Genomic DNA, 15,449 nt, shown 5'->3' with positions numbered 1-15,449 from the left:
GGAGAATCCATCTTAGCATGAGTAGTGTCATGGAAAATATAGATGCCCGATACGTCTCCGACGTATCGATAATTTCTTATGTTCCATGCCACATTATTGATGATATCTACATGTTTTATACATACTTTATGTCGTATTTATGCATTTTCCGGCACTAACCTATTAACGAGATGCCGAAGAGCCAGTTGTTGTTTTCTGCTGTTTTTGGTTTCAGAAATCCTAGTAAGGAAATATTCTCGGAATTTGACGAAATCAACGTCCAGGGTCCTATTTTGCCACGAAGCTTCCAGAAGACCGAAAGGGAAACGAAGTGGGGCCACGAGGCGCCGCCACAACAGGGCGGCGCGGCCAGCAAGGGGCCCGCGCGGCCCTGTTGTGTGGGGCCCCCGTGGCGCCTCTTGACTTGCCCTTCCGCCTACTTAAAGCCTCCGTCGCGAAACCCCCAGTACCGAGAGCCACGATACGGAAAACCTTACTGAGACGCCGCCGCCGCCAATCCCATCTCGGGGGATTACGGAGATCGCCTCCGGCACCCTGCCGGAGAGGGGAATCATCTCCCGGGAGGACTCTTCACCGCCATGGTCGCCTCCGGAGTGATGAGTGAGTAGTTCACCCCTGGACTATGGGTCCATAGCAGTAGCTAGATGATCGTCTTCTCCTTATGTGCTTCATTGTCGGATCTTGTGAGTTGCCTAACATGATCAAGATCATCTATCTGTAATGCTATATGTTGTGTTTGTCAGGATCCGATGGATAGAGAATACTATGTTATGTTGATTATCAATCTATTATCTATGTGTTGTTTATGATCTTGCATGCTCTCCGTTATTAGTAGAGGCTCGGCCAAGTTTTTACTCTTAACTCCAAGAGGGAGTATTTATGCTCGATAGTGGGTTCATGCCTCCATTAAATCCGGGACGATGACGGAAAGTTCTAAGGTTGTGGATGTGCTTGTTGCCACTAGGGATAAAACATTGATGCTATGTCCAAGGATGTAGTTATTGATTACATTACGCACCATACTTAATGCAATTGTCGGTTGTTTACAACTTAATACTGGAAGGGGTTCGGATGATAACCTGAAGGTGGACTTTTTAGGCATAGATGCATGCTGGATAGCGGTCTATGTACTTTTTCGTAATGCCCAATTAAATCTCACTATACTTATCATATCATGTATGTGCATTGTCATGCCCTCTCTATTTGTCAATTGCCCGACTGTAATTTGTTCACCCAACATGCTATTTATCTTATGGGAGAGACACCTCTAGTGAACTGTGGACCCCGGTCCATTCTTTTACATTGAATACAATCTATTGCAATACTTGTTCTACTGTTTTCTGCAAACAATCATCATCCACACTATACATCTAATCCTTTGTTACATCAAGCCGGTGAGATTGACAACCTCACTGTTTCGTTGGGGAAAAGTACTTTGGTTGTGTTGTGCAGGTTCCACGTTGGCGCCGGAATCCCTGGTGTTGCGCCGCACTACATCCCGCTGCCATCAACCTTCCACGTGCTTCTTGACTCCTACTGGTTCGATAAACCTTGGTTTCTTACTGAGGGAAACTTGCTGCTGTACGCATCACACCTTCCACTTGGGGTTCCCAACGGGCGTGTGCTTTACGCGTCATCAATGCCCATAGCAAAAAGCAGGATGCTCGAAAAGCAAGAGTTGATCAAGTCAAGTCGACCATGAGATGAGAGGAATAAATCCTACCATGGGTCAACCCTATGACCCACTTTATATGGAAACAGTACCAGTCCACCACCCTAAGACTGCGAGCGCTGACCGGATGCCCTAAGTACTTAATGAGAACTTGCTAAGTTTGCAGTTAAGTATGTTAGCCACCCTATGTGGGTCAGCTGGCATGACCCCCATCACAAGCATTTCGCTTTTATCAAAATGATCTTGAGACCAAACTTGTCTTCAAAACACAAGAGGATGAACTTGAGGTTGGCAATTGATACGTCTCCGACGTATCGATAATTTCTTATGTTCTATGCCATATTATTGATGATACCTACATGTTTTATGCACACTTTATGTCATATTCGTGCATTTTCTTGAACTAACCTATTAACAAGATGCCGAAGTGCCGGTTCTGTTTTCTCGCTGTTTTTGGTTTCAGAAATCCTAGTAACGAAATATTCTCGGAATTGGACGAAACGAAGACCCGTGGGCCTATTTTTCCACGGAGCTTCCGAAGACCGAAGAACATACGAAGTGGGGCCACGAGGTGGCCAGACCACAAGGCGGCGCGGCCAGAGGGGGGCCCGCGCCGCCCTATGGTGTGGCCCCTCGTCAGCCCCCCGACTCTGCCCTTCCGCCTACTTAAAGCCTCCGTCGCGAAACCCCTGAGGCGAAAAACCACGATACGGAAAACCTTACTGAGACGCCGCCGCCGCCGATCCCATCTCGGGGGATTCGGAGATCTCCTCCGGCACCCTGCCGGAGAGGGGATTCATCTCCCGGAGGACTCTACACCGCCATGGTCGCCTCCGGAGTGATGAGTGAGTAGTTCACCCCTGGACTATGGGTCCATAGCAGTAGCTAGATGGTTGTCTTCTCCTCATTGTGCTTCATTGTTGGATCTTGTGAGCTGCCTAACATGATCAAGATCATCTATCCGTAATACTATATGTTGTGTTTGTCGGGATCCGATGGATAGAGAATACCATGTCATGTTAATTATCAAGTTATTACATATGTGTTGTTTATGATCTTGCATGCTCTCCGTTTCTAGTAGAGGCTCGGCCAAGTTTTTACTTTTAACTCCAAGAGGGAGTATTTATGCTCGATAGTGGGTTCATGCCTGCATTGACACCGGGACGATGTGATGAAAGTTCTAAGGTTGTGTTGTGCTGTTGCCACTAGGGATAAAACATTGGCGCTATGTCCGAGGATGTAGTTGTTGATTACATTACGCACCATACTTAATGCAATTGTCTCGTTGCTTTGCAACTTAATACCGGAAGGGGTTCGGATGATAACCTCGAAGGTGGACTTTTTAGGCATAGATGCGGTTGGATGGCGGTCTATGTACTTTGTCGTAATGCCCAATTAAATCTCACTATACTTATCATGTCATGTATGTGCATTGTTATGCCCTCTCTATTTGTCAATTGCCCGACTGTAATTTGTTCACCCAACATGCTTTTATCTTATGGGAGAGACACCTCTAGTGAACTCGTGGACCCCGGTCCATTCTTTAATACTCGAAACACAAATCTGTTGCAATACTTGTTTTTACTAATTTCTCTCGCAAACAATCATCTTCCACACAATACGGTTAATCCTTTGTTACAGCAAGCCGGTGAGATTGACAACCTCACTGTTTCGTTGGGGCAAAGTACTTTGGTTGTGTTGTGCAGGTTCCACGTTGGCGCCAGAATCTCTTGTGTTGCGCCGCACTACATCCCGCCGCCATCAACCTTCAACGTGCTTCTTGACTCCTACTGGTTCGATTAAACCTTGGTTTCTAACTGAGGGAAACTTTCCGCTATGCGCATCACACCTTCCTCTTGGGGTTCCCAACGGACGTGTCAACTACACGCATCAAGCAAATTTCACGGCGCCGTTGCCGGGGAGATCAAGACACGCTGCAAGGGGAGTCTCCACTTCTCAATCTCTTTACTTTGTTTTTGTCTTGCTTTATTTTATTTACTACTTTGTTTGCTGCATTATATCAAAACACAAAAAAATTAGTTGCTAGCTTTACTTTATTTACTGTCTTGTTTGCTATATAAAAACACAAAAAAAAATTAGTTTACTTGCATTTACTTTATCTAGTTTGCTTTATTTACTACTGTTAAAATGGCCAACCCTGAAAATACTAAGTTGTGTGACTTCACTAGCACAAATAACAATGATTTCTTATGCACACCTATTGCTCCACTCGCTACTACAGACAGAATTCTTTGAAATTAAACCTGCTTTACTTAATCTTGTTATGCGAGAGCAATTTTCCAGTATTAGTTCGATGATGCTGCTGCCCATCTCAATAATTTTGTTGAACTATGTGAAATGCAAAAATATAAAGATGTAGATGGTGACATTATAAAATTAAAATTGTTTCCTTTCTCATTAAGAGGAAGAGCTAAAGATTGGTTGCTATCTCTGCCTAAGAATAGTATTGATTCATGGACTAAATGCAAGGATGCTTTTATTGGTAGATATTATCCCCCTGCTAAAATTATATCTTTGAGGAGTAGCATAATGAATTTTAAACAATTAGATAATGAACATGTTGCTCAAGCTTGGGAAAGAATGAAATCTCTCGGTTAAAAATTGCCCAACCCATGGACTGACTACTTGGATGATCATCCAAACCTTCTATGCAGGACTAAATTTTTCTTCGCGGAATTTATTGGATTCAGCTTCTGGAGGTACCTTTATGTCCATCACTCTTGGTGAAGCAACAAAGCTCCTTGATAATATGATGGTTAATTACTCTGAATGGCACACGGAAAGAGCTCCACAAGGTAAGAAGGTAAATTCTGTTGAAGAAACCTCTTCCTTGAATGATAAGGTTGATGCTATTATGTCCATGCTTGCGAATGATAGGACTAATGTTGATCCTAATAATGTTCCATTAGCTTCATTGGTTGCCCAAGAATAACATGTTGATGTAAACTTCATTAAAAATAATAATTTCAACAACAATGCTTATCGGAACAATTCTAGTAATAACTATAGGCCATACCCTTATACTAATGGTAACGGTTATGCTAATTCTTATGGGAATTCTTACAACAATAATAGGAATACACCCCCTGGACTTGAGACCATGCTTAAAGAATTTATTAGTACACAAACTGCCTTTAACAAATCTGTTGAGGAAAAGCTCAATAAAATTGATATTCTTGTTTCTAGAGTTGATAGTCTTGCCTCCGATGTTGATCTTTTGAAATCGAAAGTTATGCCTAATAGGGATATTGAAAATAAAATTGTTACTACAGCAAATGCCATCCAAGTTAGAATTAATGAGAATATAAGATTAATGGCTGAACTGCGTGCTAGGTGGGATAGAGAAGAAAATGAAAAACTAGCTAAAAAGGAAAATGTAGCTAAAGTTTGGACTATTACCACCACTAGCAATGCTAATGATTCATATGTTGCTGCACCTCCTACTATCAATGGTAAAATAATTGGTGTTAGCAATGCTTCTACTCCTAGTGCAAAGCGCGCGAAATTACCTCGAAACCGCTAAAACTGCTGAAACTCGCTTGTGATAAAACTCGCTGAAATTTTTTTCAACCTTGGGGATGATAATCCCATTGCTTTAGATTGTAATGATTTAGATTTTGATGATTGCCACATCTCTGAAGTTATAAAGTTCTTGCAAAAACTTGCTAAGAGTCCCAATGCTAGTGCTATAAATTTGGCTTTCACAAAACATATTACAAATGCTCTCATAAAAGCTAGAGAAGAGAAACTAAAACTTGAAACTTCTATTCCTAGAAAGCTAGAGGATGGTTGGGAGCCCATCATTAAAATGAGGGTCAAAGATTTTGATTGTAATGCTTTATGTGATCTTGGTGCAAGTATTTCAGTTATGCCTAAAAAAGTCTATGATATGCTTGACTTGCCACCATTGAAAAACTGTTATTTGGATGTTAATCTCGCTGATAATGCTCAAAAGAAACCTTTGGGGAAAGTTGATAATGTTCATATTATGGTTAACAATAACCTTGTCCCCGTTGATTTTGTTGTCTTGGATATTGAATGCAATGCATCTTGCCCCATTATATTGGGAAGACCTTTTCTTCGAACCGTTGGTGCTACTATTGATATGAAGGAAGGTAATATTAAATATCAATTTCCTCTCAAGAAAGGTATGGAACACTTCCCTAGAAAGAGAATGAAGTTACCTTATGATTCTATCATTAGAACAAATTATGATGTTGATGCTTCATCTCTCGATGTTACTTGAGATACACTTTCTGCGCCTAGCTGAAAGGCGTTAAAGAAAAGCGCTTATGGGAGACAACCCATATTTTTACTACAGTATTTTAGTTTTATATTTGTGTCTTGGAAGTTGTTTACTACTGTAGCAACCTCTCTTTATCTTAGTTTTATGTTTTGTTGTGCCAAGTAAAGTCTTTGATAGAAAAGTAAGTACTAGATTTGGATTACTGCGCGAGTTCCAGCATTTCTTTGTCTGTCACGAATCTGGGTCTATCTCCCCGTAGGTAGCTCAGAAAATTAAGCCAATTTACGAGCATGATCCTCAGATATGTACGCAACTTTCATTCAATTTGAGCATTTTCGTTTGAGCAAGTCTGGTGGCCTAATAAAATCCATTATTACGGATCGTTCTGTTTTGACAGATTCTGTCTTTTATTTCGCATTGCCTCTTTTGCTATGTTGGATGAATTTCTTTGATCCACTAATGTCCAGTAGCTTTATGCAATGTCCAGAAGTGTTAAGAATGATTGTGTCACCTCTGAACATGTGAATTTTTATTATGCACTAACCCTCTAATGAGTTGTTTCGAGTTTGGTGTGGAGGAAGTTTTCAAGGATCAAGAGAGGAGTATGATGCAATATGATCAAGGAGAGTGAAAGCTCTAAGCTTGGGGATGCCCCGGTGGTTCACCCCTGCATATTATAAGAAGACTCAAGCGTCTAAGCTTGGGGATGCCCAAGGCATCCCCTTCTTCATCGACAACATTATCAGGTTCCTCCCCCGAAACTATATTTTTATTCCGTCACATCTTATGCACTTTGCTTGGAGCGTCGGTTTGTTTTTGTTTTTTGTTTTGTTTGAATAAAATGGATCCTAGCATTCACTTTATGGGAGAGAGACACGCTCCGCTGTAGCATATGGACAAATATGTCCTTAGGCTCTACTCATAGTATTCAAGGCGAAGTTTCTTCTTCGTTAAATTGTTATATGGTTGGAATTGGAAAATGCTACATGTAGTAACTCTAAAATGTCTTGGACAATTTGATACTTGGCAATTGTTGTGCTCATGCTTAAGCTCTTGCATCATATACTTTGCACCCATTAATGAAGAAATACTTAGAGCTTGCTAATTTGGTTTGCATATTTGGTTTCTCTAGAGTCTAGATAACATCTAGTATTGAGTTTTGAACAACAAGGAAGACGGTATGGAGTCTTATAATGTTTACCATATGTCTTTTATGTGAGTTTTGCTGTACCGTTCATCCTTGTGTTTGTTTCAAATAACCTTGCTAGCCTAAACCTTGTATCGAGAGGGAATACTTCTCATGCATCCAAAATACTTGAGCCAACCACTATGCCATTCGTGTCCACCATACCTACCTACTACATGGTATTTATCCGCCATTCCAAAGTAAATTGCTTGAGTGCTACATTTAAAATTCCATCATTCACCTTTGCAATATATAGCTCATGGGACAAATAGCTTAAAAACTATTGTGGTATTGAATATGTACTTATGCACTTTATCTCTTATTAAGTTGCTTGTTGTGCGATAACCATGCTTCTGGGACGCCATCAACTAATCTTTGTTGGATATCATGTGAGTTGCTATGCATGTCCGTCTTGTCCGAAGTAAGAGAGATCTACCACCTTCATGGTTGGAGCATGCATATTGTTAGAGAAGAACTTTGGGCCGCTAACTAAAGCCATGATTCATGGTGGAAGTTTCAGTTTGGACATATATCCTCAATCTCATATGAGAATAATAATTGTTGCCACATGCTTATGCATTAAAGAGGAGTCCATTATCTCGTTGTCCATGTTGTCCCGGTATGGATGTCTAAGTTGAGAATAATCAAAAGCGAGAAATCCAAAATGCGAGCTTTCTCCTTAGACCTTTGTACAGGCGGCATGGAGGTACCCCATTGTGACACTTGGTCAAAACATGTGCATAGTAAAGATCCGGTAGTCCAAGTTAATTAGGACAAGGTGCGGGCACTATTAGTATACTATGCATGAGGCTTGCAACTTGTAAGATATAATGTACATAACTCATATGCTTTATTACTACCGTTGACAAAATTGTTTCATGTTTTCAAAATAAAAGCTCTAGCACAAATATAGCAATCGATGCTTTCCTCTTTGAAGGACCATTCTCTTTACTTTTATGTTGAGTCGAGCTCACCTATCTCTCTCCACCTCAAGAAGCAAACACTTGTGTGAACTGTGCATTGATTCTTACATACTTGCATATTGTACTTGTTATATTACTCTATGTTGACAATTATCCATGAGATATACATGTTACAAGTTGAAAGCAACCACTGAAACTTAATCTTCCTTTGTGTTGCTTCAATGCCTTTACTTTGATTTATTGCTTTATGAGTTAACTCTTAGGCAAGACTTATTAATACTTGTCTTGAAGTACTATTCATGAAAAGTCTTTGCTTTATGATTCACTTGTTTACTCATGTCATTACCATTGGTTTGATCGCTGCATTCACTACATATGTTTACAAATAGTATGATCAAGGTTATGATGGCATATCACTTCAGAAATTATCTTTGTTATCGTTTTACCTGCTCGGGACGAGCATAACTAAGCTTGGGGATGCTTGATACGTCTCCGACGTATCGATAATTTTTTATGTTCTATGCCATATTATTGATGATACCTACATGTTTTATGCACACTTTATGTCATATTCGTGCATTTTCTCGGAACTAACCTATTAACAAGATGCCGAAGTGCCGGTTCCTGTTTTCTGCTGTTTTTGGTTTCAGTAAATCCTAGTATCGAAATATTCTCGGAATTGGACGAAACGAAGACCCGGGGGCCTATTTTTCCACGGAGCTTCCGGAAGACCGAAGAACATACGAAGTGGGGCCACGAGGTGGCGACACCACAAGGCGGCGCGGCCAAGGGGGCCCGCGCCGCCCTATGGTGTGGCCCCCTCGTCCGGCCCCCGATTCTCGCCCTTCCGCCTACTTAAAGCCTCCGTCGCGAAACCCCCGAGGCAAAAAACCACGATACGGAAAACCTTATAGAGACGCCGCCGCCGCCGATCCCATCTCGGGGGATTCTGGAGATCTCCTCCGGCACCCTGCCGGAGAGGGGATTCATCTCCCGGAGGACTCTACACCGCCATGGTCGCCTCCGGAGTGATGAGTGAGTAGTTCACCCCTGGACTATGGGTCCATAGCAGTAGCTAGATGGTTGTCTTCTCCTCATTGTGCTTCATTGTTGGATCTTGTGAGCTGCCTAACATGATCAAGATCATCTATCCGTAATACTATATGTTGTGTTTGTCGGGATCCGATGGATAGAGAATACCATGTCATGTTAATTATCAAGTTATTACATATGTGTTGTTTATGATCTTGCATGCTCTCCGTTTCTAGTAGAGGCTCTGGCCAAGTTTTTACTTTTAACTCCAAGAGGGAGTATTTATGCTCGATAGTGGGTTCATGCCTCGCATTGACACCGGGACGAGTGACGAGAAAGTTCTAAGGTTGTGTTGTGCTTGTTGCCACTAGGGATAAAACATTGGCGCTATGTCCGAGGATGTAGTTGTTGATTACATTACGCACCATACTTAATGCAATTGTCTCGTTGCTTTGCAACTTAATACCGGAAGGGGTTCGGATGATAACCTGAAGGTGGACTTTTTAGGCATAGATGCAGTTGGATGGCGGTCTATGTACTTTGTCGTAATGCCCAATTAAATCTCACTATACTTATCATGTCATGTATGTGCATTGTTATGCCCTCTCTATTTGTCAATTGCCCGACCGTAATTTGTTCACCCAACATGCTTTTATCTTATGGGAGAGACACCTCTAGTGAACTGTGGACCCCGGTCCATTCTTTAATACTCGAAACACAAATCTGCTGCAATACTTGTTTTTACTAATTTCTCTCGCAAACAATCATCTTCCACACAATACGGTTAATCCTTTGTTACGAGCAAGCCGGTGAGATTGACAACCTCACCTGTTTCGTTGGGGCAAAGTACTTTGGTTGTGTTGTGCGGGTTCCATGTTGGCGCCGGAATCTCCGGTGTTGCGCCGCACTACATCCCGCCGCCATCAACCTTCAACGTGCTTCTTGACTCCTACTGGTTCGATTAAACCTTGGTTTCTAACTGAGGGAAACTTGCCGCTGTGCGCATCACACCTTCCTCTTGGGGTTCCCAACGGACGTGTCAACTACACGCATCAGCAATTCCCACATCCGACAGTTGATGAGCACCATAGTGCCATCCGCATATTGCAGATGTGTCACTCCCACTGGAATGAGATGTTGGACAACTCCTTGGATATGTCCCGCATCATTTGCCTTAGACAGCGTCGCCGCCAGGCCGTCGACCATAAAGTCAAATAGAATTGGAGAGAGTGGGTTCCCTTGTCGCACTCCTCGCGCATTCGGCAAATATGGACTTATCTCACCGTTGATGCTGATAGGAGTATGGCCACCTGAGCGTTTTCGGATCATCCTTTCCGCAAGAAATCCCCCACAGCCTATTGGATCTTAGTTCATGAGAAATCTCGTGCAGGGCCACCACCCCTTCATGCAGGCACCTACCTTTAATAAACACGGTTTGTCTCCTATGGGCTAGAGGTGCGAGCCGAATAGCATATGTCTTAGCAACAAATTTAAAAATAACATTGATAAGAGCAATTGGCCTAAACTGTTTAATAGTGCGAGACATCAAACCTCCCTAGGGCAAAGTCGATCAGGAGTTGAAGGATGGGCCCCTTTAAGCTTTTGAAAGGACACAAATTCCTCCTAGGGGGGAGGGGGGAGGTTTAAAAATTCTATGAGATGGGCTTAACAAATGCGAAATAAAAGTAGTGTTTACTTTATCAATCCCAAAACCTATATACAATGGTTCACCTATGTGCACCAACAACTTATGCTAAGTAAGACAAGAAAATATGTGATAACAAGATATATATAACTTCAAGCACGGAGGCTATCACAAAGTAAAGTGCAGAAGTAAATAGCTCAAGTATAAAGAAAACCGAGGCATACAAAGACAATGATTTATCTCGAAGTTCACACTCTTGGGAGTGTTAATCTCCTTTGGAGAGATGCGGTGGCTTAGTGCCCCCGAACGCCACAGGAGGCCTCGCCTTGAGATGTGGTTTCACGATGCACACAAACGCCACAAAATCCTCACCCCAAGATGCGGTAGCACACCACACACCGAACGTAGATGGACTTCCCCTCAAAAGGAAGGAACTATGTGAATCATCCCTCGTGTCTATGTGTGCTCCACTCTCGGTTACCTCAATCCTTTATTGCCTTATTGTATCTTGCTTAGTGGTAGCTTGCTTAGTCGTGTATCTTATCATCTAAGTAAATTCACTTAGTTGCATATATAGCGAATTTACCTTATGCGTCTTATGCCTGCCATGACCCAAGTGGCATAGTCACCGATGTTGAGATGAGTCGCCGTGCATTGAGATCATAGTGCAAGCTCGGTGGAGAAGGACAAGATTGTAATCCTGTTTTTTTGCATGGTCCTTTTTGTAAGAAAAAGTGAGGAGCATGTTGTTTTTCTTGATTATCCCCGGGGTCCTCTTTGTAACTTATAAGCCCACTGATATTAATTAATGTATTTTATGGGTCATTCAAGACTCTTCCTTGTTTAAAAATAGGAATTTTTTTAATCAAATGCTCAATAATTTTAAAATGAGAGATTATCCATTATTTTGAGTCACACTGGGGGTTAAACCCACTTACACGCTTCAATTGTAAGTTGACAATTGCATTAGTATGATGCTCATGAGATGAGTTAAATTCAATAAGTATATTTTATGCCATGTTATGGTTGGTTAACACTAAATTTCATAGCGTGCTTTAGTTCAGATTCCAGCATACGATAAGAAGTGCTCACCTGAATTAAAATCCCAGTTTTGCAAGCTAAGGGCATCTATGTTGAGGAGAAATGAATCTAGGCCTTTAAATAGTGACCTAAAATACTTCCCTTTATCACTTGGTTAGGGGAGTGGATGTACAACCTAGCTATCCAGGTTCAAGTTCCCAGGAATGTAGGCTTCTTATTATTAAAAAAACACTGTAGGGGCTTCCCCTACCGTATTCCTTTTAAAAAATACTTCCCTTTAGCGAATTAAATTACAGTTGACTGCCAAAAAATAAAAAATAAGATAGTTGACCACCGTCCGTGGTGGAGGTCATTCCCTCCCACGTGCCACTGTGATGTCGCCCCTAGCCGGTGTTCCTTCTTCTCGATCTTACTGGCCTCGAAACATGGGTCATGGTGAGACGAAGGTGGTGACTGCAAGACCGTCGTGGAGTGTGCTTGTGGGTGGCAAGATTAATGGAGTGCTATGGATCGTCCGGGATTGTGTTTTTTGGGAGTCGGGAGAAATCCCTGTCGTTTCAACACCAACACGGTGGCGCCTGTGGGCATCGCTGTCTTTCCTGAAGGGTGTCGGGGAAACCCTAGGAACAATACGAACAACAATGTCGTCTTCATCGATTGCCTTCTTGGAGGTGCTGCTTGATACCCGGCGCTTCGGAGTGCTAGGAGCATGGTGAAAATCCTTCGGAGGGTGCATCGGTTCTGCGTCATCTTCGTTTTCATCGAGCCACTGATCTCGACTTTGTTTTCTCTTCTTTTTTTATTTCTATTGGGCGTGATGTGTTGTTATCCCTAGCAGTGGTCTCGGTGTTGTATCAGTCGCCTGATATACTAATGTAGCGGGATGAAAGCCTATTTCGACAACCGCAAAAAAACAGCTCGCAATATGTTCAATACTGGCTTAAAAAATGGAAATTCAATTCTTCTTCGGGATGCATATGCTCCCTCCATCCAAAAAATATATTTTTAGTTGTCAACAAATTGCAGGCTTTTTTTCGCATGTACACTTGGAGAAAATCTATGTGGTCTCATACAGTTTTGCGGAAAATCGATAATTTTCATGGTCGATGTAGAAAAGACAAAACATGTCTCACAAAAAGCTTATTTAGAACCATATTTTTATCATTTTTACATAGCCCAAATGACAAGTCGATTTTTCATGAAGACTTCATAAGTCGTAGCATGTGAATATGTACACGTGATTTTTTTTGTTTAAAGTTTCTTAATATTTTAAAATGTATCAATGAGTTATTTTAAAATAAAGGAAGCATATGCATCCCAAAGTAAAAAATATCAGTTACCTTAAAAAATACGGTGTAAAACATTGAAAGATGAAAAAAATAGCCATTAAGTAATTCGCGCTTGGTTATCTATGGTCACCTACACTAGTCAAGATCTGGCATCTGGGTCCAAAGAATTGTGGCTGGTTACGTCAAAATGACCCTTTCGACATTTCATAAGGTTCAACCTAATTTGGCCTTTCAAATTTGAGATACTCTGGTTGTCTTCTTGCTCAACTTGACTCAGCAACAAACCATGACCATGCCATATGGATGTATTTAGTGTATAAATATATCTAAACTTAGATAAATCTAAGACCGCTATTTATGAATGAATGGTGTAGTTGATATCTTACGGAGAACATTTTATACTCTTAATTAAATACTAACCTAATGACTACTGAGAGTCAATAGAACTTTACAATTATTATATCAGCAGCTACATTCAAATGATAGAAAAATGCAATATGGTCATCAATAGAATATTTTTTTCTTCATAGAATTGTCAACATGATGCCTGCCATGTCAGATTCAATGTCATAGATGAGGCAAATTTATACTCCCGTCCCCTTGACTTTCTGGAAGCTAAGCTCAGATCTTGCTTTTGTCGAAAAAAAGCTCAGATCTCGCCGATGCCATTTCAAGGCCAGATCTATTTTCTTCTGCAAGGAGGTAAATTTAATTTATGTTTCGATTACTGCCACACATGAAAATTCCTCCCAAGAGCCGTCTCCCGTCTGTACACACGAAACATCAGTATATGCAAACACTCTGGCATGGCAATCTTCCCGATAGGCCGGGGCAAGTAGTTCTTCCAGTTCCGTTTTTCTCTGTAGTGAAACCGATGGTGATACACATGTTGCTAGGCGTCGTTTTAACCAGGATCGCTGTCACCGGGCAGCAATCGATCGATTAGTGAACTGTACCTCGTTTTTTCTTCTTCAGAATTGTGCGAACAGGCGACAGCGAGCACAAACCCCATCTATTGTTCCGATGTACAGCTTTATAGGGACATGAAAGAGTCTTATCCATGAAGATGGGTAAGCTGGCGAGCTAGCAAGCAGGCACCAAGTGTTCTGGCTTCAAAGGTGATTTGTCAGCAATGATATGTAGATCTGATTTATCAGTGTTCCTTGCCTGGTACCAGCTTGCTCGGATTGCTACACTTTACATGCCAGCTTCTCCCAGGAAAAAAAAATGTTGTTATGTTGGGAGCTTGAATCCTCATCGTCTTATTTTAAATTAAATTTTTAGACAGAAGGATGGAAATAAGTCCGGCTTTGAATTAACAAAGCCATCAACCAGCTAGGAGTTACACCATGAGATATAAAACACACAAGCGCCAAACGCACACCAAAACCCACAACAGAGGACAACGCAGAAAATGTCAAGCCGAAGCGCTAGCTTGATCCATGAAGAGGGAGCCTTGTCTTCTGTTGCACTAGAGCCATCACGGCCGTGTCCACACCAACAAACCTTCACCACACCAAGGCTGTAACCCAAGGGGAAACTCAACGACGACCCGGCCACCTAGCAGAGCTGGAGGAACCAAAGGAGGGGGTGGGGTCTTGCGGCGACGCCACCAAGAAGGTGAATGGCACAAGAACATGTTATCATCATCGGCTAAGAACAAGGTCCTGCAAAGTTTTCATCCAGACCTGAAACAACCACCCCTGGAGCTCAGGCTAACTCCAGACCAGAACACAACATCTTCCCCTAGCATTGGGGTAGGCACACCGGCAATAGTTGTGACCTGACGTCGACCTAGCAGAGCCCCCCAAGGCGCTAGCGAGGACATCAGCTATCGCAGCAGAACCGTGTAAAAGTACCCACCCGATGTTGCGAGAGGGCTGCGATACCAACAAGAGGTCATAGGGTGATCCACAAGAAACTAGCAGAGAGGCTAGCACGAAGCGAGGCCCCTAGGGGGATAGACTGATGCGGAGGGACGGAGTCCATCATCTCGAATAGTAGGGCCCTTATCGGGACGCTTTCAACAAGGAACGACACCCGAGGTGACGCCGTTACCGACACAGACCATGCCGTGCACGACTTTCGCCGAGGTCCAAACCTGACCAAAAATCCGGTCGCCGTCACGAGAACGCAGAGCGAACAACGTAGAAATCACTACTGCACGCCAACCGAAGACACATTATGATCTAGCCCCAACTAGATTCACTGCAGGCTGAGCCAAGAGCTGGTTGGCCAGACCCGACTAGACCCAAATCCAAACACCACCTACAACGCTAGATCGAAGGCACCACAGCGGCGGCACCACCACCAGCAGCGCGTCAACACCTACACGAGCGCGACCTAGTAGGAGGGGAAAACCACAACTGCGAGAGCAGCTGCAGCAAGGAACAT

Source organism: Lolium rigidum, chromosome 2 (assembly GCF_022539505.1).
Source record: "Lolium rigidum isolate FL_2022 chromosome 2, APGP_CSIRO_Lrig_0.1, whole genome shotgun sequence".
NCBI classification, from domain to species: Eukaryota; Viridiplantae; Streptophyta; class Magnoliopsida; order Poales; family Poaceae; genus Lolium; species Lolium rigidum.
Note: the sequence above shows the minus strand (reverse complement) of the source record.